The 21,320-nt window shown below is 40.8% G+C and overlaps 1 protein-coding gene across 2 annotated transcripts in view; it reads right to left on the bottom strand.

Moving 5' to 3' along the window:
- The window catches only part of b3gat1a (beta-1,3-glucuronyltransferase 1 (glucuronosyltransferase P) a), a 95,579-nt gene that overhangs the window by 28,071 nt on the left and 46,188 nt on the right, over positions 1-21,320 (bottom strand). Inside the window, exon 2 of one of the 2 annotated variants that reach the window (XM_034097341.2) lies at positions 17,700-17,927. The exons of the other annotated variant lie outside the window; for it this stretch is intronic. The gene's annotated coding sequence lies outside the window, so the exon portion shown is untranslated. The remainder of the gene's footprint in view (positions 1-17,699; positions 17,928-21,320) is intronic. 2 annotated transcript variants of the gene reach the window in all.

The following is a 21,320-nucleotide window of genomic DNA, read 5'->3' as shown; positions in this document are numbered from 1 at the left end:
ATGGAAATAACCCAATTTGTGTTCTGTGAAACTAAAAAGGATATAATATATTATTTTGAAGGACAGTTGACAGGAAATTGTTGTTGTTATGGAAACAACATTACGGAGAAAACGTAATATTTTCTACATATAAAGACGGATAAAGTAAAGAACAAAGTCTGAAGATATCAGTACAGTATCATAGTACTGTAACATAATTGTTTTTGGTACTTTCATTGCAGTTGTATGTCTTAAATGTAATGTAAATGTTGCCTTCGTGTGTGGTTCGGGGCCATCTTTGTGCGAAATTCACAATTCCATATTCGTGTGTCCATCGGGTGTCAATTTCGGGACAGTGTGACAGGGCCTTAAATGATGGTCGGGTTGCATTTTTCTGGAACTTTTTAACAAGCTTAATCTAAAATATTGTAGTGTGGTGGTTCGATATGTCGTGTTGATCCGTCGCGCACTCATAACAATCATGTACGTTTCTCCAGGGCCGGCCCTTGGCATAGGCCAGGGGTCGGCAACCCGTGGCCCACGGGCCGCATGCGGCCCTTTAAGCTCTCTGCTCTGGCTCCCTTGAGCTTAGACAAAAATAAGAAGGAAATAAAATAAAAATATTTGTAGGACTATTTATATTTTGTTGGATGGTTGAAAATGTTTCGTATGTTGTATTTTGAGGTGATACTGTGACACATAAATAAAAAACAAAACGGTTTTAATTAGGTCAACTAAAATATGCGTCACCTCCTGCTCCGGTCCCGCGCGAGCGCCTTTTCTTGGAGGCGAATAAACTGACCCCCGACTCGATGAGCGAACTATGGATAAATCAAAGAAAAGTACCGGAGGAACACAGGATTTAATTCTGCTTTCACAGCAAACGATGCTGGTTTACCGGTATGTTTGATATGTAGAGAGAAGTTGTCAACGGTGGTGCAGCCTTTACGTATCGAGGAACAACACGGGAGAGGAAGCCAGCTGACGATCGTCAGTCATAATTCAATGGGGTATGTAATTTAAATTGAACACTTTTGTTATATTCCATGGAATGCTCTTAACGTCCCGATAGCAATGAATATATTACGTGCTTTGACAATAAATACATACAAAAATTAATCTCTGGAAGCCGTAGCGCTGTAAAAAGCACGACCAATCATCTGAGCCGGCCCGGCTAAAATAACTGGATGGCCTACCTGCCTGTCATCTTTCCATCTGGGCACAAACTTATATCGTGCCCTCGTTGGTCATGTGTGCGTTCGTGTGTGTTGGAGGAGGGACTCTGTAAGAAAGTCTGAAGGAAGAGGCATATATTTTCCGGTTGTGTAATTTCAAATTCTAGCGCACTCGAGCTGGTTTCTCCATTCTTACCTTTAACTCTTTTTAGGGTGCAGATATATGTTTTATTTATTTCAAAGTGGGCCCATTTAATAATATTTTGTTCCCCTTCAAATGTGCAGAGGACTCCCTAAGTGCTGTGTTTAATTTATTTTAAAGTAGGCCTGTGTATTATTTGTAATTCTCCTTATAAAAGTTCTTTGTTTCTTATTAGAGGTTAACAGTTTTATATCATGTAATAAATAGCCTAATAAATGCAAAAAAACTGTAGTTTTTGTCTGATATAACAATACAAAACTATGACATATGTTTTGCGGCTCCAGACAAAACATTTTTTGGAAAAAATGAGTGAAATGGCTCTTTTGGTCAAAAAGGTTGCAGACCCCTGGCATAGGCAGTATAGGCGAATGCTAAGGGCGCATGTATTTAAAAAAATTATGTTTATTTAAATTAGATAACAAAATAATTTCCCGAGTTTGGATCAGCAAAGTACATCTTATTATCTTATCTTAACAGAACTACGCCTATATTGCGTACAGCGCCCATAAACTATGGCGCATCCCCCCCCCCAAAATCAGGTAAGTTGGGTCAGAAAGGTAAGGAGAGTCAGCCGCTAGGGTAAGGTGTTGAGGTGTGAGATTGAGGCTTTTAGTAGACAGTTGGAATGAATGTATAGACATAGTGGTAAAAAACAGTGGTTTCTGTCAAATCTATTATTTTAGTTAAGTCATTTTTGCGCCAGATAAAATCTTGCCTAAAGCAGCTGCGTTTATTGGTGAGTCTGCTCTTCTGAGTTCCCTTGGCCCTGACCATTTCCTATTTCTTGAAAAGCCAATAATAATGTAATATTTCTATTGCTCTCTTTCTGGCGCTCTTCAACCGGCAGGTTCTCTGGAGACTGTGTGTCTTGGTATGTACAATTGTTCGCGTTTGTTGATGCATCCATTTGTTTCCGAACAGCTTGGTAAAGCCTTTTTTCAGGGATAGCCCATCAGGGGAACCTTGGAAGACAAGTTGCAGCAATAGATCATTATTAATTGTACTGTCACAGGCCCCCAAAAAGCCTCGCCTGGAGGTGTCATTAAAAGTGAATTCTGAAGCATTGATTCAAAAAGGCTTAATTGCTTTGAAATACAGAATGCCAGGAGCAGGTGATCTGTCTAGGATTTCTCTGGCAATATGCTTCTCTGGCTGTCCTGTTCTTTTATTTAAAGGCATATAATCATAATAACATCATCATAAAGTTTGATAAATGTGGCTTGGCTTGTACACCCTGATCAATTTTGATGAAACCTGAAAATGTGGAATAGGTTCTGAAAGTAGAAACAATGCAGGCACTGCAAGAGGTGGACCTTTATTATGCATGTGTGTGTGTTCAAATCTGGAAAGAGAACATCTTTCCCACACACTCCCCCCACATGAAACACCTCCATTAGACTCCTTTGTTTACTCATGTGACATAGTGACCTCACTATGTAACACTCGCGCTTTTATCGGCTAGCGCTACAACACATTGTACATGATAGGCTAAGGGGCGGGACATCTATAAGCAGTTGACCAATCACCACAGTGCTGGGATCTGTTTTCAGACAGATGGTGAAAAGATATGCTGCAGTATGAGAAAAATAAAGAGCTTTTTGAACATTAAAGCATGGAAACATGTTACAATAGAGGCACAGAATACAAATATGAAGCCGGAAATTAGGGTAATAGGGCCCCTTTAACTGAATACAATTTAATTCATGCATGAATGCAAAGTGTAATGTAACGTCTTATTTTGATTCTCAAATTGGGATCTCTCTGCAACTTTTAAAGTCAAAATTGTATTAGTTCTATTACAAACAGTATATTCAATAACTATCTAATTAATAGGCTAATTCTCATTCCACTCAGGAAACAGTAACATCTAATGAAAGAAAAAAACAATTAGAGGCTGACTCATTATCGAGAACGATCTTGTGTTTTAAAGACTGGGGTGCACTGAGGCAGTTTAAATCTTTCCGTCTGTCGGACAAAATAATTAAACTCATTTGTGGGCAGAGAGGGAACTGATGACATACTGTATTATGTTAATCTGAAATCTGGAGCAGAGATGGCAATCATTTTCCCTTTCAAAGTGTTTAATGCTCTTAGAATTATAACATCAAGGATCACCTTTGACAAAACACGTATATGACGAAGAAAGCATTCCCACTTTTACGTCTGCCATGTTTGTGCTTGCTACTATTCATATTCCACTGTTGGGCTCAATGAAAGGTCGCCTTCACACTAGTTTCGTGTTACTTGTCCCATCAATCCAATTCACACCTGCCATGAGCGAATGTGATCCTCTCATCATGAAACCACTACTTGCTTTGAGTCTAATAATAGCAATGCAGGCAGCTACTCTATGCATACTGTAGTTGGCTGTGAGAGGAAAAACGACTATGTTGTTTACGATCATATCATATCTTGGAAGTTAAGTGGAATTCTAACATAGTTCAATTGATAATGGTGATAATCGATGCAGTAATTAGTATTCAAAAAGTGTCTGAAGTGCAATTAGATGTAGACCATGTCAAGCTTTTATCTGCCAGGTTTTCACTTTTTGCAGACCAGTTATCCTAATCAGTGTAAATGCTATTTGATAAAAAAAATATGCCAGAGAGTGTGGCAGTAAGTGCTGTTTCACATGCTTGATTTAGATGATGAGGATGGTTGTTTCACTTTCAGGAAAACTTGAATTACCCATTAGCTGTGAGCATTGGCCCTGATTGATAGCACCAGTCCATGCCGGGATCTGGCTGGCTCAGCAATGATGAAAGATTTAAGAGCACCAACCTTCAGGCCGGTTCTTCTCTGCTCATAGCGGCGAGGGGATAGCCTAGCGTGCCCTTAACGTATCCTGACTAATTTATAGTCCGGCTTACACAGGGCACGTTTCCAATGCTGAACCTTGGAGGACGAGGGAGCCTCTCACAGCTGGCTGAGCAGACTGAAGGAGACTCAAGGAGCTCCGCCAGGATTGCAGAGGCTGCCGCTGAGATTTGGACGTGCCTTGTCGGGTCAGCGCTGCCCGGCTCGGATCAGAACGGAGTGAAGGGAGAGGTCATCCTGGGGAGACCACGAGGGAAGGCTTGAGAACATTACTGTCTCATTGTTTCTCCTCATTGTGACTGAGACTGAAACTGTACGTGTGATATCTTGATGCATTAAAGGCTGTGTGCTATTAAAAAATTCAACAAAAATAGTCAAGGGGGTTTGGGAGAGTGATTCGAGACGTTAATGTTTTTGAAAATAAATCAAAAACAACAGTGGACCTAAAAAGACTATGGAGGTCTTGCACCTGGGAAAAGTAACATTTATAATTGGGCAATTGGTTAAACTAAGAAACTTGAAATTAACAGGAATATACACATTTTAAACTCATAACATATTGCAATATTTTCCCTCTCTTGCCTTGTTCTTTCCTCATTAAATACTCTAGGGATGTCATCATATATAACACAACAAAAGGTTTAGTGCTAATTAAACATGCTGACTCCCTTTTCAGTGCCATGGATAGCGCCGTCCAGGGAGGAATATATGCTTATTTAAAACTTGAATATTTAAAATATTCAAAAAAAATCATTAGCATAATGTACTTTAAACATAAACGTACACAATATTATGCCTACTCGTCTGAGAGCGCAGATAGAAGAGAAGGGACTAATAGTACGTACAAGTTGTTGCATTACTGCTCTTAGACAGGCTATAGGCATTTTCTTAAAACCTTAAATAAGTACGTCCCCATATTTGCACGTTTATATTTGAAGAAAGCCTGTTTAGGGGCAGAGAAGATGTGGTAAACTCACCTATACATTCATAAGCCTGTGTCGAAAATGTTTGTGTAATTACTCTCACTGCCACAGGGTCTCCACTCTGCAGGTTTAATTAGCTTTAGAGGTGCTGGTAGCCGGTAGGCATATTTTTGTTTTTATGCTAGGGTATGCTAACTGGCTTCTGGCATTTTTATATTTACCGTAGAGAAATGCAAATAAGCTTATGTGACATAATTTCAAATGTATTGCTTTAAATACTGTTATTATAATTAACAAATGAGAAAAAAGGCTGCTTATAAACACATCATGTATTTACATTTGACTCACCAAAGCCCTTTTTATGATTCATTTGCCCTTCAACAACAAGAAAATTAATAGCATTTTCATTGTATATATGTTTTCCATTAGGGGTTTGGCTATACTGTTAATTAGCAAAAAACATTGGATCCTTTATGCGACATCAATATAACAAACCATATAAATCATTAAGCGGAGGCTTTGGATGGAAATTAATCAATCTATTGCAACCTTTGAAGACAATTGATGAATGTGAACTTCAACTGTTTCCAACAATAAAGGGAAAGCACAGCATTTATCTCATTTAAATCTTGTTTTGTGTACAGGGCATTGATTTCAACCACATCTGACATGCCTCGCACTGTGAACAGGCTTATTATGCCCAGCAGAAGGTCAAAGGTTGGCAGAGGAAGCTCCCCGATTCATTAGCTAATTAAAGGCTGCTTCCTGAGTGGGAGTTTGATTCTCTATTACCTTTTCGCTTTCAGACTTCAACACGCCAGCTCTGCTGAGCTCCGAGGGCCTTAATGAGGGTTAGACATGGATTTCATAGATGAAAAATTCTCCAGCTTAAAGTCCCCCAATTATATGCCCTTCTGGAGGGAAAATATATATGATTATGAAACTGATCATCGTTAATTAAACCTGCGGGATTTGATTCAACACAATGACGGTGTAGACTGGTTTTGTTTGTGATGGGAAATAATTGGTGTAAATAGAGATTATAACGAGACGTGAAGAATGTCCTTAAGGAGAGTCATTATTAAGGAATCAAACTGCTTCTTTGACAAAGGATCACTATTGTAGGGCTTTTAACAAACGGCATTTTATTAACCAGAAAAATATTTGTATTACTTGTATCCTCAACGAAGAAGAGGAAATTGAGATTTGAAAGTTAAGACTGATGGAATAAATGACATAAATCAAGAGCCTTAGGTAATACAAACAATGGAAAAAAGCTTTGGGACCATAGACTATTTAGATTGAGAGAATACCTCCTTCCAAGAATACAAAACAGAAGTAGAAATATCTAGAATACAAGCTAAGACATCTAGGAATGTTGACATCATTTGAGGCTGGATTGGTGATTGAGATAACGTCCATACATCTGACAAAGGCATGGACAACAACAACAACGGTTTGTTAGCGTTAGCTCCCTAGGTTAGCTAAATTGTTAGCTGTTTGACTGGAAAGACAGCTGAACATAATATCTCTTTAAATTAGGGCTGTCAAAGTTAACGCGTTAACGCATGTGATTAACAATGGAGAGATTATTTTTATGTAATTTATTATCGATGTTTTGGTCATTAGATTAGACATGAGACCTTTTTGCTCTGAAAAACTAAAGTGAAAAGAAAGAATAAAATGCTAAAAGCAGTTAGAGATCAAGATTTTTATTATTTTATTTTTTCATACCTGCATTTGTTTTGCCACTCGCACAAAAACAAAACTACAAGCAAATACGTTTCTTTTAAATGTGTGATTAATCCGATTAATATTATTGCTCTGTTGACAGCACTACATTTAAATACATTAACAGTCATTGTCTCATTGTCTCACCATGAGCAATTAGACGTCTGGCTGGCTACATGGTGTTAAGTATGTGCAGTTGTGTGCAGCAGTTGCATGGGTGGATTTGAATCAGGAAGTGCTGCCATGTGTGCTCAGCAGAACCGTACCCAGGCTAAGTAGAGGTTTTAAGGATACCTCTGATGCTGAGGCAGATGAACTTGGCACATAACAATTATGGATTCAACGCAGCTGCAAGTTTGCTCATGTCCATCTCTGGTGTTTTCTTAATAACATAATTAGTGAGGGTTGGTATATGTGATTTCCCCTCTATGACATGCTGTCATTAGCTTTGAACCTGCCAGTAAAACACGGCCCCCAGGAGACAGCTAATTTGTGGGGGAGACACATTTAATAGCTTATGTAATTAGTGGATGTAACATTATTATTATTATTATTTCCCGTGCTTACTGCATGTGTGAGCCATTCCATTTGCATACGCCTTATGCAGTGTATTTCATGCATGAACACATTGATAACTAAAAAGCCTTCAACACCTTACATGTGTTGTATTCCACAAGCTGTAAACTAAATAGGAACGCAAAAGCAACTAATGTGTTGTTTCCTGCTGATGACCAAGAGAAAAATAAATCATCGAACTAAAACAATCTTATGCCATTGTACTGTTTATTAACATAATTATTAGAAAGTTCACATTTTCCCCATATATATATTTTCAAATTATATATCAAAAACTGTTTCGCACCTATGCACCATTTTCACACAAATGGCTTAAATACCACCATAAAAGCACTGACATTTAAAGATCTCTGGTAAAATGTCAAACAAGTGATGATGTTGAATGCAGGCCTAATGAAGGAGCAAGTAAGCGGCTTCCAGCTCAATGTTAAAACAAGGCACCTTTTGACATTTCGACCTGAGCCTTGATAATCCACTCTTTGCTGGCCTTTCAAATCATTGCTTACTATTATTATTTGTCCTTTGCCTGTATGCGGGAATGCAAAGTCGCAGTCAGAGTGCCGGGGGCAAAGAAAGATGACACCGACAGAACAGTGTTGACACAGCGACTGTGTGTCTGCTGATGCTACATTACAGAGGTGTCAGTGACTCAACGGAGATATGACTTTGTGAGGATAAAGAGCACGGTGGTGACTGACGCCAACGCTGTCACCAAATCCACTGGCGATTTCCAGCTTCAGGGATGCTGTTTGCACATCAGGGAAAACAAAGTGAGTAATAGTACTAATTGTAATCATACCGGTGACTTCAAATATACCAAAACCAAATGACAAGTGTAGGACAAACCTAACACATCTTTACTATCATACAAAACCTTCTAATCTAACAAGAGTAGTCAGAATACCTTTATTCATCCCAAAGAGGGGACATTTACTAAATTAAAGAATGAGGTTATGCTTGATCTAAATGCTGATAGAAGCATGCTCACGGTTACAATGCTGACATGCTTATAGTGCTAACGTTGGTAAATGTGCTAATTCGCCTGCACAATTGAAGCTGTTTATATCAATGCCACTCATGTGAACGATAACATTTTTGAAATTATCACTTTTTAGCAAACAGGACTTAGCTTTCTCCGTGTGTGCGACCCAGCTATGTCTCAGCCATGTGTCCTATATTGTTATTTTCCAGCAACAATTTGAACAGTCATTATAATGTTCCCTTTAGTTTATTTTTGACACACGAAAGAGGTGAGTCATTTCTGCAGTGCCCAGTCCTGTCCTCACAACGACACACACACACACACACACACACACACACACACACACACACACACACACACACACACACACACACACACACACACACACACACACACACACACGCACGCACGCACGCACGCACGCACGCACGCACGCACGCACGCACGCACGCACGCACGCACGCACGCACGCACGCACGCACGCACACACACACACACACACACACACACACACACACACACACACACACACACACACACACACACACACACACACACACACACCATGTATACATCACTTCAGGGGACATTACATTGACTTGCATGCATTTCCTGGAGACTTATCCTAACCTTAACCATAACCAACACATGCCTAACTGCTTAACCTTACCCTTACCCTAATCCTAACCAAGTCTGCACCCTAAAATTAATGATTCCCCTCATGGGGACCTCCAATTTGTCCCCATAAGGGAGGTGAGTACCCACACGTGACTATTGTGCTATTTACTAATGTAAACAGATTTAGGTCCCCACGAGTATAGTAATGCTAGGCCACACACACACACACACACACACACACACACACACACACACACACACACACACACACACACACACACACACACACACACACACACACACACACACACACACACACACACACACACACACACACACACACACACACACACACACACACACACACACACACACACACACACACACACACACACACACACACACACACACACACACACAGAAAAGCCAGCATGCATTTCCTCCCTCCTAATGATGATCAATGGCCTGTATGCTGAGGGAAACCCTACTGTATCCGTCACTTCATGATCCATAGAACCCTTAGATGTGTGAGAGGCTGAAGAATAGCTGAGGTGGGTGGGTAGATCTATAATGAACTCCTTAGGGTCTAAAACATTGTATGAGGAAATGGCTCCAATTAGGCTATAGCTGTAAACTCTAGCGAGGGTTGGACAATAACAGAGATAGAAGGGAGGTTATGAATAGGACTGAGCTACAATCATTTATAATCAGAGGTGCATTCAAACACTCTATTTAGCACGTGTCTTTTTACAGTGCTTACCGCTGATTGCACAAATCAAAGGCTATTTTTGCCTTCAACTCAAAGAAACCAGATCATTATTATACAGTGACTTCTCATATAAAGCTTTTCACGCAAAGCACAATGATCCTGGTTCAGTTTTTACGATCAATGCCTGCGTATTCGAAAATAACATCTCAATCCAATCTAATTTCATAATTAGCGCAGCCTAAATTAAAGGCTGATTCTTTCAAAAAGCATTTATCACTGCTACAGTACTGAAATGTTGATCTTAATTATATTTCTCGGTTGGTAACTAAAATAACTGACGTGTTTTTACCACCCCTTGGAGGTGAAACGTCATCATGAGTTTGATGAATGTATCACCGAAGTTTGACTGACCCCTCTGGCATTTTGACCTTTAACAGAGCAGAGGGATGTCGAGGATGGATGGATGGAGTAGACATTAGCGAAGAGGAAAGGTCATCGGCTTAACACAACCATTCATCTAGCTGCACTCATGTTACAGTGACAAATATTTACTTGAATTATGTTCCTCATCATAGGCCGGCAGGTTTGGCAGCGATTGGTTATATTTTCAATGTGTTTCTGAATAGTTTGATTGATGGTTTAAGCTTCAAGCTGAACAACAAGCCTCTGTTTTCAGGGGCTATCAGTCATTTTAACAGAATGTACTAGAATTCATTTGGTGGCAAAAAATAAATATGATCCCAAATGTGATAAATCATTCAAGGAAAAGAGACACAGTTCTGGTGACAGCTATTCAACAAGAACATCGTCATGTCCTCCAATGTTTGAATGTGATTCAGTAGGATGTGTTTTCCTTGCCTGGCTCATGCTCAATTTGTGGTGAGCATTTAGAGAAGCCAGTGGCCAGAGAAATGACCTTTCTCTCTCTAACGCTGATGCATTATGGAACTACCTCTTGTTGAGCATTGCAGAGGGTTTTCACCGACTTGTTATTGATTAGCTTCTTTATCCAATTCAGACTGACACATGGGTTGTAATGCAGCATGAGTCGAGGGAGAACTGAGAGTTCATGGCAGTCTTAAAGAGATATCCCCTTATTGCAGGTGGTAATTCAACATGACGAAGCCGCTCCGAACAGCTTCTCCTTGCATTCTGCTCGTGTGTGTCTCTGTCTATAATCAAAACCCAATCCACAATGTGTGTGCAAGTTTGTTTTGTCGCGGTTTGCAAATATTCACATGCCGCTGTTCATTATCGCCCTCGCTGCTTTGATCCTGTTCTATGATGCAATCAGAGCACAAGTATCATCTATTGATCTGGTTCTTTGTTTCTTTGCTTGTGCCTCCACAAACAATCCGCAGAGGTTTCCATGTGAATGACAAAAACTGGATAAAGATGTCAAGATTGTATACAAACCCTGCGCTTATACAATTTAGGGTCCGGCTAAGCAACCATCCTAGCAAGACACAACTTTCAAGCTCATTATGTTCTGTCATTGTCCTAAACTAAAGGACATCTGGGCTTTTGTTAAATAAATGAAATATAAAAGGAACAATTGCGGTGATAGTATGACTTTCAATTCATGAAACAATATATTTTTAAGAAATAAATCGAACTGATATTCAGAATAGTCAAACAATAATGTCATCCCTTGCACACAACCTGTTTAGTTCTTAAGTAGGATTACTGTTTTATTAAGTGCTGGGTAAATCTAGACTTTAATTAAAAAAAACATGGCTGATCAAGCAACCTTCTTTATGCCTCCTGCTAAAAACGTTTGATTGTCCTTCAGGTGTTTCTCATTGAATCTCATTGCTTGCTCCACATTACAGTATGTGAGCAAACCATAAATGATGAGCTACGTTTTTTTCTCTTTTGCCATTTGGTGCTCTGTTCAGCAGGTGTCACTGATTGTTACCATGGAAACACTGGTTTCAGAGTAACCTGGAAAGTGGCTTGGCCCTTTGTAAATGCAATGCCTAATTTAAAAAACGTACTTAAATGAGCCGCTTCGAGGCACAAGTGACCCCTGTCCCTCTCATTTTGTGTTCGGTCCAGTTTCCACCAGATTAAGCGTCTTTTTGCAGATTTAAACAATTGCAACCATTTAAAACACAAAACTCTGCTAATATGGAATAAAGAATACCTTGTTCCGTCTCCCAAAGACTAAACACCATACACGGTGGCCATATTGTGGGTTAGAGCAATAAGATGGCCTCGGAGCGGTTCAGTAGTGCTGTGTATCTGCAGGGCGAGACGATGTTGCTGTATCTCCTTTTAGCATCCCGACGGAGACAGAGGAGGTCTAGGGGGTTGTGCTGTTGACTGCTGCTGGTTAGTCTGGCCTTGGGCTATCTAATGACACACGCACACACTCTCACACTGATGTGGTCTGATGGGCTTCAGAGTGATTTAACTTCTTTAAAAGCCTCCCAGTTTGTGCAAGCCGATTTCCCCCCCTTGCTACTGTTTTGTGTGCGCACTCATGGCTGCATGGTGCCTGTATGCGTGTGGGTTTCATCAGACAACTCAACGCCAACTTTCACAATTCCCAAGGAGCTCGCTCAGTTTTAGAAAGTCCTAGTTATCTAATCTTGCAGGAGCTCACTGTGTGCAGGTACCATAAAGAGCTGCAGCCAGCTGGCTCCTAGATACATGCCCCATGTCTTGGAGACTGAAAGACTTATTTGGGTCATGTTGGTTTGGCTGGAATGGAGTTGTTCAAATGCTGAACTTGTAGTGATGTACTGTGCTCAATTGATCCTTTGTTTGCTAAAAGAGGCTTGTTGTCTCACCATGATTTGGCATTCTGCATGCCTCTCGTTTGTTACAGTTACCGTGCCACACGACTCCTCTGTGAATGGTCTACTCTCCAAAACCAGGTTGCTATGCACTGAATAATTCACCGTTGAAGTGGGAAACGTTAAGAGACATTGCTCATGATAACAATGACATTGCAAACAGTTGCATCATGGCACAACGCTTTCTTACTCGTGCAGACCTTACAATATGACATTATGTCTGAGAAATATGTGTCCTTGCACACATTGATCTAGATTTTACACCCCAGTTCAGAGCTGTTGCATGTAAGCAGTTCTTGTCTGAAGCATCTACAATAACTATAGGTTATATCTCTCACAGGCTCCGCCCTCTACTGGACTCTATGGGTACTACCTTACCCTGCGAGCATTCTCCCACTGAGACTTCTATAGACGTAGCCGGCCTTGGGCGGGCCTACCTGAATGCGCGCGCATCACACCCTATAAAAGGAGGCCTCACCTCCTGACTATCATCCTTTTCTCTTCAGCAGCGGAAGTGATTCCACGTGAGCACACTTTCTGCGAGGTAAGCGCAGCAGGGTGTGCTCTGTCAGCCACAGCCCAGATTTCTCCTCGGTTACAACCGGGTTAAAGGAGAAGGTGGGGCAGCAGCTGCTGACCATAAAAGCCGGTCAGGGGCAGTAGGGTGGAATGTTGTTGTTGGACGACAGTGCGCGTATACATCGCGGCTCCACCCACTGTACCCATAGAGTCCAGTAGAGGGCGGAGCCTGTGAGAGATATAACGTTGGGTTGCATATGGTAACCCTTGTGATATTAGCACAGGCGGAGCCCTCTACCCAGGGCACTGTCTGTCCTATTCCGCTCGCTGAAGAGAGGTGTAGGATGATAGTCAGGAGGTGAGGCCTCCTTTTATACGATGTGATGCGCGCGCATTCAGGTAGGCCCGCCCAAGGCCGGCTATGTCTATAGAAGTCTCAGTGGGAGAATGCTCGCAGGGTAAGGTAGTACCCATAGAGTCCAGTAGAGGGCTCCGCCTGTGCTAATATACAAGGGTTACCATACGTAACCCAACGTTACTTACGTATCCCATAGTGAGACATCGAACGGAGTGTTATGAATGAGAACAACGTTTTCGTACATATTTTCTGTATTTTCTCAATATAAATCAATGATTCAATCACAAGTTATCAATTAGTGTGTGGTTTAATTACAGGCTCAATGGTGCTTCTGTGTTTTAAAAAGCATTTAGGAATACAGTCTGGGTGGAATACAACATATAACCTACGAAGCAAAAAAACGGATTCACAAAGCTTTTTCATGGCAGCCACTTTTTCAGCACAAGTTTTTAAGTCAGCCATTTCTTTGCTCGCTTGGCTTGCGAGAATTAATTTGATAGAAAAGTGCCATGGGGACAAAGGTAAACATTGATGCATTTACAGTAAGCACTTCCTAAAAGCACAAAATGTGTGCGCTATTATCTTTGAACTGCTCATTTGGTGTAAGTAATCACATACAATGAGTGTGCGACATGCTTGGAAATTCTTCATTAATCTTAGAATAATTCAACAGTTAATGCCCTGGAATTGAAATGAGAAAATGTCGCCTGTAGGACTTCTGCACAGTAGGTTTGTGTCATTACTGTACAAAGAAATTGTGCAACAGAGGATAAAGGAAATGTTCGGAGGAGCTCCAGGTGTAATGGCGTGACAATAAAGAGCAGTGTCTTCCCTGTATTAAGAGTAAAGAGCTGCCATCACCAAGCTGAACACCAGGCAATGCGTTCAGGGATTGCTTAGTGTAGTCTGCAGGCATAACTAGAAAATACAATAGATGCTTTTTGTTTGGAGGCATTTTCTTACTAAATAGTTAATGCTCTTGAAGTGTGAACAACTTGGTTTCTCGCATGTTTATCACGCAGGGAAAGGGAGGACATAGGGTGCTCGAAGTGAATGAGAAATGCTTACTGTTAATAACAATGCTGTCCGAGGGGTGGGACATAGAAACTGATGGTGTATTCTGAATGAGCTCTGCAGCCTCAGGTCAGGACACACGTTACTGTAATCTGTTCTAAACACACACTGTTGTTTTTTCTGTGTATGCATCACTTCCTACATGCTGGAACAACATACTGGAACTACTGTATGTACGGGAGATCCATCTGTATGAGGCAGCTGTGAAAAAGACTGAGGCAGATTATTATTATTAATATGCTCCCTTTCGGACAAATATGATTTATTATTATTATTAATATGAAGACATTTTTAGTTTTTTTGTTGAATATACAAATTATTACCATGAATGTGGATAAATACTGTATTATAACAATACGGTATTCTGTTTTTCACATTTGTTATTTTTTTAATCTGTTCGAAATAAAGACTGAAAGAAAGAAAGATTTACACATGGAGCACATACAGTATGCTGTTTGGTATCTGAGTGATTTGGATTGATAATCCTCCGTATGAAGATGACGCTTTGTTATCAATAACTGGCGTATGCAGTGTCTAAAACCAGCACCATCATTATATGACCCATATGTTAAGAATTGTATATAAAGTACAATATCCCATGGATTTTGAACTTAAAACCATATAGACACCCAAAGTGATCAAACTAAAATATGGACCACGTGTGTGATACATTATAATAACTCATTTAAAAACCTAAATCAATAGTATACATTTATATTTCACCCACATTTTTTTGAAATGAACAATAACAGGGTTGTTGAGGCGTATTCTTGATTATTTTCTTGACTCGTAATTGTTGGGTCAAAAAAAACCTAATTTGTGAAAATGACCGCAATCACAATTTGATTGCCCCAAAAGTCATTAAGACCAAAACATGTAATATAATGCTATGACAAGCTCAAGCAGCACATTTGCCCATTTAAGGATGCTGGACCATCAAATGACTTGAACTGCTAGTCAATTTAAATATACAGAATGTATTCATCTCACAGTTGTTAGTGAGTTCGCCAGAGCAGAGGGGAAAAAGCATTTATAGGTGGTGATGGCTTTAGCTTCTCTGCGCTTTCTCTCTCTAACTGTCAAATTCTGTCACCATCACACACACACACACCCCCACACACAAGTTTGTCTTCCCTTCCTCTAGTATCCTCATCTTCTCTCACCTTTTCTCCCATCACAGACAATTTCTCCCTGCCTCTGTTTTATTAACTTCCTCCTCCTCTCCACCCCATCTCCAACCTCTCTTCTTTGTCCTCCCTTCCTACATTCATCCCTCGGCTTCCCCCTGTCTTTTTGACTGGCTCTCTCTGGGGGCGGATGTGTCTCTGTGGCCCTCCGCAGATCTGGAAAGGACATCCTCTCAGTTTAATTCAAGTCAACCCCGGTCTCCTGGTGCTCCGAGACGCAGCATGTGTGACAGATCTTCAGAGACAGCCAGAAGGAACAAGTCTCATCTGCATATATGCGTGTGTGTGTGTGTGTGTGTGTGTGTGTGTGTGTGTGTGTGTGTGAGTGTGTGAGTGTGTGTGTGTTACAGGGACAGTGCGTTTCAGCTAAGCATTTGCAACATTTCCCTGCAGACAGAAAGAGTTAATTTCACCCTGGCAGCAATCATGCCAGTATATAAATCTATGACGAGAGGCTGCTACGTTGATTAGTCAGCGCTAATTCAGCTCACACAAATTAAATAGGTTGGGTGTGCTATCTAAATTATAACATATGCTATCCGCTCCAAGCTTGTTGGAGACTGTAAATAAAACTATGATCATGTAGAGATTATGGATTTGTGCCGTTTCTCACATGTTGAAGTCAAACATGAGCAAACCGTTTCCCTGAAGCCTCCTACGGTGAGGCGTTGCTTCCACGAACATGTGCTGTGATGCAATATGGTTGAAAAACAACAAAGCCCACTACCACAGCATTACACACAGTGGAAGAGAGGTATTAGGATGTGGGGCGTTTGAGGACACGATCTGAAAATAAAAAAAGGATTTACAAAAACTTGACTTAAAGCTTACGAACGTCGGGTTTATTGCACGCCTCTTGGTATTGCATTGCATTAGCTTACGTGACTAGAACTAACTTGAAGATGAGATTGATATCACAGCTTAAACATGGTTTCTGTTTTCACCATATCTGGGTTCTTGCACTGTTATGCTTTTTATAAGAGCAGTTGGTGTAATATACAAAAGTGTAATATTTGGTGTGAAGCATTGCTATCGACCGGTGGTGTGATCTCAGGGCGCTGTGGTTTATAAGCTTTATAGATCTTTGTGCTAACCTGGTTTTTTTCTGCCGCGTTTGTTTGCACTGGGAAAAAGGCAATATGAGAGTATACAGTTAAGATTCATCTTACTCGCGGCTTGCCAATAAGATTTCATGATATTTTATTTGGTAGAGAGGAAACAAAAGCCTAAAAGCGATTTCAACAGCCAAGCTTCTCTCTCTCTCTCTCTCTCCCTCTCTCTCTCTCTCTCTCTCTCTCTCTGCCTCTCTCCCTCTCTCTCTCTCTCTCTCTCCCTCTCTCTCGCCTCGATATCTCATCATTTGCTGCTTCCACACCTTAAGATTATTTTCTCGGCTTTGTCATCAGCAGCTTCAGCTCTTGAGCTCTCACACCTTCCCCTTCCTGTCTCCCTCACCTCCCAACCTTCTCCCCTTTGCTCTATGCCCACATACACCGTATATACGCCCACATACACCGTATATATATCAACCTCTAATCATATCAGAGGCCAGGGGGATCGAAGGCAGCAGAGGTAAGTGGATCTGTCAGATCATTTTGCTCCTGTCTTTCACCTAATTCCTCTCTTGGATTTCCTCGTGAAAATGGAACATCTATTGGACAGGCAGTGAGAGACAAAGTAGGAAGACAGCCATGATAGGGTGACAGAGATAGTGAGACAGCGAGTGACAAAGTATAGTATCACTTGCATTCATTTAACAACACCTGTAGCTGTGCATTAATTTGAGCTGCCTTGCAAAAAGGAAGAGATACATGAGTGTGTGAGTTAATGTTGAATGTATTTCACAGTAAAGTACGATTGTAAAAGTCTGTGGATAAGACTAATATATATAAAGAAAAACGGCAGCTGACAGGACTCAATATATTTGCATTCATATTTAGATGTAATACTGGTTACATCTTATTTTCTGTACTGGAAGAAGCTAAATGCATGGGAATGTGCAGCAGAAATGTGTTCCCCCACAACAATGAGAACAATAGGATACTCACAAGCAGTCCTCTGCCCATCTGCAGCACGCACAGGCCCCTCCTCCAGTGTATTCCTTTGCTCCTTGTGCCTTCGGATACTGTCACCACTCTTCGTCTCAAGCCTGCCTTAATTGGTGCCGCCTGGATAGCAGAGATGTGTGCAGTTGAAGGCGGTCAAACGCAGTGGGAAGCTGTGTCACCGGTGACATCCAAACTCTCCATACAGTTTCACGTCCTCAGGGCTGACCCCTAGAGAAACAAGAGCACGAGAGATGTGAGTAAGAATGGGCCTCCTCTTCCCGATACAATGAGGGGCATTGAAGAAAGGGAATGAGCAGGATGGCAGCTGGGTGGAGACGCTGCCGTACTCTAACAGCCACTTGGTCATTCTCAGCGCCTGTGTGACGGGATTTCTGTTTGCATCTGGACAGCTGTCAGGGGAGTTAATCATTATGTGTGCCTATTCCTCTGAGGACTATAATGTGGTACAGTTGCATGCTGCTTAACAGACAGGAAGTGGATTAGACTTTAGTTTTTGCCTTAAAGGTGTGTGTTGTTTGGGACTACACCCATGTAGCTCCATAGTTATTTGGGTGTTTCACATATCCGTCATACAGTATGAAAAAAACATTTGGGTGGCCTTTAAAAAAAACAAATGAATAAGGTATATTTCTATTCTTTCCTGTGTTAATAATCTGTTTATTTCCTCATGTGCCCTGGGGAAATGATGACAAAACATCAAAGAAGAAATATGGCCGGGTGTATCTTTCTTCAAACACGTGACAATTTATTCAACGTAGAGGCTAATAATAGCCTCTTACGCATGCCCTCTGGGGATTGTCGTCTCAAAATGTCCATTTGGAAGGAATAACACTAACACACCAGCTTCACTTCTCACTCACGCCACCACAATTCCTCTCCCACAGCTACCGCTCTGCATTATTGATGAGACTTCCTGTGCGTCTGCCTCATCTGCCACAGTGTTGGCTGCAGTCGCCTGTGGGCAGCCGCTGAGGTTGCAGAGGGGGACCAGCTGATGCCATGAGAGGAGAAATGAGACTAGGGTCGGCCATATTAACAGCCTCAATTGACAAGATGTGATGCAGAGGGCACCCAGTGTCGCAGGGTTGTTATTGGCCTAATCTAAATTCAAAAGGGTTCTCATAAGGGAACAAAGTAATTATCTCAACACCATGGGGAATACCTCTCCTGTAGAACTAGCTTACTTGCAGATTTTTAGACCTGAGCTGCAGGATTTGTACATGCTCTGCAGAGAAGGGGTGAAGCTTTCTGAAGCACTGACTGACTGCAAAGCAATTGTGAAGGAAGTTCTATTTCTCAGTGTCTCTGTCAGAAATTGAAAAATCTGCTCACATCCTTGATTTTCCTTTTGCTATGGATTGATAAATCTGAGACCAAAATGTAACACTTCTAAGAATAAAAGTGACTTATCTGATCAATTATTGCCATTTTGTTCAATACAGCTTGACACCGGATTACTTTGAAACAGAGTATTCTGCAATGTGTTTAAAAACGGATGTATATAATCATATGTTCTATATTCAAAACCTCCTCTCTGATATCAGCGTGACATAGCAAGACGCCTTTGGGGTCACATGTTTGGTGTGGTGAAGCGAGGCATTGAAACATCTTACTGCCATACTTCTGTTATGAAAGGTCTGTGTCGAGCAGTCCGCTCCGAGCGTAACATCACTACAAATTACAACAACAAAAGACCCAAGATAGAAACAGCTCAGAGCTAAGTGAGAATACAACAAGCTACAGAACCAGGGTCAACCCCATACAAACATTGTTATGCTCTGTTAGTATGTCATTTTGATTTGTGAGCATGCATTCCATTCCAACTGCTGCTGATAGAGTACACTCCTATTGTCAGCACTCTTTTGCAAATAAAACATATATTTGCTCACTTTTCATATAGGAATAGAGACCATGTTAAAGGAGACAAGCATCAATGGCACATTACAATGGAGAAATAAGGGTCTTGTGAAGCACAAGACCCTTATTTCTCCATTGCAATGGACAATAGGAGTGTACTCTATCAGCAGCAGTTGCAACGAAATGCATGCTCACAAATCAAAATGACATACTAACAGATTTCTGCAATGGTCAACAAAATATTTACAACTTTTAAAACTCCTGGTTCAAAATAGCTTCAGCACGGTTTTCTTAAATAAGGTTTTCGTAACAAACCTGGTTTCTGCATCGACATATCAAGAATATAGGTTTTTTGTCCGGTCTAACAATTCTTTATTTTTGCACTGTGGAAATTCAGAAACACAAGTATCTGTCAGTTCAAGCAGTGGTCAACAGTGATTGGCTGTACCCAACTGGACTTGAGTATGCTTATATCTTACATACATCACATACACACTGAATATAATAGTTTTGAGCTACTGTGTAACATTTTGATTAAGGTTCACCTTTTTCTTTTTTCCAGACACAAACACAATTTGCCAAGAGAGCCATGCACCCTCTGTCTGCTGTGACATGATATATATTAAAGACCTGTTCAAACCTGCACCGTCTGGCAGGGAATAGATCACTGCAGCAGGAGAGGCTGCGACTGTTGCGACGCCACGTTAAATAAACCAATACAAAAATCATGGTGTTATAGGTTTGAAATTGTTTACTTCATATAAATCAGCTAACAACAATGGTATTCAACATGGTTTGATTCAAACTAGACAAAACCACAACATACAAGGTCAACAGAACAGACTGTAGTCAAACAAACTCAAAAAAGTGTTTTCCCAAACATTTCAAAAGGACACCGAGTTATCCGGCAGGTCTTTTCGGTGCCGGGAGACTCTGGTGGAAAAAGTTCAAACGGCAATAATTGTCAGCTTAACTGCGGAGGGACCGAAGCAGGCCAAGGATCCCAAGCTGTGCCTCTGCTCATCGGGGGTTAAAAACTCAGAGATAAAAACCAGGCACCAACCCCGATGTCTCTTTTGTGCCACTCGTAGCTATGGTTACTACACAGAATACAAATTGGCGGCTGAAGAGAGTAAAGTATAGTGATAAGAAGAAGTTTTTTTTTTTAATGCGGCTGGATATTAAGCCATTCAAGCAGAATGATAGATTTGCTCAGTTACACCTGCCTCTCTGCCTCAGGCTGTTTGGGGCTCATTTATATAATAACATTATTATTCATGGGATACACTCGAGAGGGGCCCCATCTATTAACAAACACAATAGCGGCTTTAAACAGAAATGTCCATTGAAAAAACTGAATCCGACCCTGAAAGAAAGGGGAGAATTGGAACAATGGTCTTGTATACATAATACAGAAAAACACACATTTACACGTATAAGATGCATGTTCTGATATCATATTTTAAAATATAGCTTGTCCCTATGTTTTATGTCTCTTGAGGTTATATCAATATGTTAGGAAATTGTACCCAGCAACATAGTGATGCTATTCAGATCTGCAATTGTATTCAATAACACTTCTTATGTGGAGTATATACTATTTTACAATTGTTATAACTGGCTGCTACTTTTCGCATTAACTAATGCTGTAAAAATCGTGTTGTAAGATATACACCTTTTACATTTCACCGCTGTTATTTCTTTCTGCTACGTCACTTATGTAAAGTTAAATGTATAAATCTG

Source organism: Pseudochaenichthys georgianus, chromosome 13 (genome assembly GCF_902827115.2).
Source record: "Pseudochaenichthys georgianus chromosome 13, fPseGeo1.2, whole genome shotgun sequence".
Classification (NCBI taxonomy): Eukaryota; Metazoa; Chordata; class Actinopteri; order Perciformes; family Channichthyidae; genus Pseudochaenichthys; species Pseudochaenichthys georgianus.
The sequence above is the reverse complement of the archived record's forward strand: the minus strand, read 5'-3'. Positions and strand labels throughout refer to the sequence as shown.